The sequence below is a fragment of the Chrysochloris asiatica genome, unplaced genomic scaffold (assembly GCF_000296735.1).
Source record: "Chrysochloris asiatica unplaced genomic scaffold, ChrAsi1.0 scaffold00088, whole genome shotgun sequence".
Taxonomy (NCBI): Eukaryota; Metazoa; Chordata; class Mammalia; order Afrosoricida; family Chrysochloridae; genus Chrysochloris; species Chrysochloris asiatica.
Genome location: NW_006408606.1, coordinates 3768514 through 3769960, shown reverse-complemented (window position 1 = coordinate 3769960; position 1447 = coordinate 3768514).

Sequence of the window (1447 nt, the reverse complement as noted above, 5' to 3'; positions counted from 1 at the left end):
CTTCCACCTCTTTAAGTCTCTTGGTTTCTTGTAGTAGTGTTTTGTAATTTTCTTTGTATAGGTCTTTTGTTTATCTGGTTACATTTATTGCCAAATATTTCATTCTTTGTGTGCCTATGGTAAATGGTATTGCTTGCCTCATGTCCTTTTCCACACTGTCAGTGTTACTACAGAGGAATCCAACTAAATTTTGTATGTTGATCTTATACCTTGCCACTTTGCTGAATCTTCCAATGATGTCTAGTAGCTTTTTTACTAAGTCTTTGGGGTTTTCTATATATAGGATCATATTGTCTGAAAATAGTGAGAGTTTTATTTCCTCTTTGCCAATTTGGATGCCTTTAATTTCTCTATCTTGCATTATAGCTCTGTCTAAGACTTCCAAAACAATATTGAAAAGGAGTGGTGACAAAGGGCATCCTTGTCTGGTTCCCATTCGAAGAGGAAAGGCTTTCAGTTTCTCTCCATTGAGAGTGATGTAGGCTGTTGGTTTGGTATATGTGCTCTCTCCATTTAAGAGAATCTATTGTATCCTGTAATCTACCTGACCTCCTCACCACCTGGATCTCTGTTCTTACATTTTTCAATTCTTTTATATTGTTATTATTTTTGTCTCCAGTTGACCTCCTAGCTCCTTTGAATTCATTGTTGTAATTTTTTTCTGTACTGAACTCTTCTATCCATCATCTGTGTTTCAGGTGTTGTTGCCATGCCTGTCAATCTGTTGTTGTCTGTTTTTGTTGGTTTTCAGTCCTAAGAAGTCCCTTTTGGGTGTTTTGACGTGCTGGATTGGCTTTGAAAAAATTTTGTAGCTTCTGTTTATCCTGGAATGTTTTGATTGCACCATTGAATTTGATTGATAGTTTTGCTGGATAGATGATTCGTAGTTGGCAGTTTTTTTTTCTTTTAGGATTTTGATATGTCTCCCGATTGCCTTCTTGCCTGCATGGCTTCTGCTGAGAAGTCAGAGTTTAATCTGATTTGCTTGTCTTTGCAAGTAGCCTTTCTCTTTTTTCTGGAAGATTTTAGGATTCTTTCTTTGTCTTTTTAATTTTGGAGAGCTTGATTATTATATGTCTTGGTGATTTTCATTTGGGGTCTATCCTTCCTGGTGTACGTTCAGTTTCTTGACTGTTTATCTTCTCATTTTTCAAGATGTTAGGGAAATTTTCTTCCAGAAGCTCTTCCACTGTCTCCTCTGTGGACTTCTCTGATACTTCTTGTTCTGGAATGCCAATAATTCTTAAGTTGTTCCTCTTCATGTTATCCAGCTAAATCTTAGACTCTCTTCAGATTATATTATCCTGTTTTCTGCTTGCTCTTCTTTCTTTGCAGTGTTGAGAGATTTGACTTCCAGTTCACTGGAAGTTCTGGCTTCATTGCTTCAATCTGCTTCTTTCTCCTTTCAGTGTATTGTCCATTTCTGATATTTTATTATTAATCATCT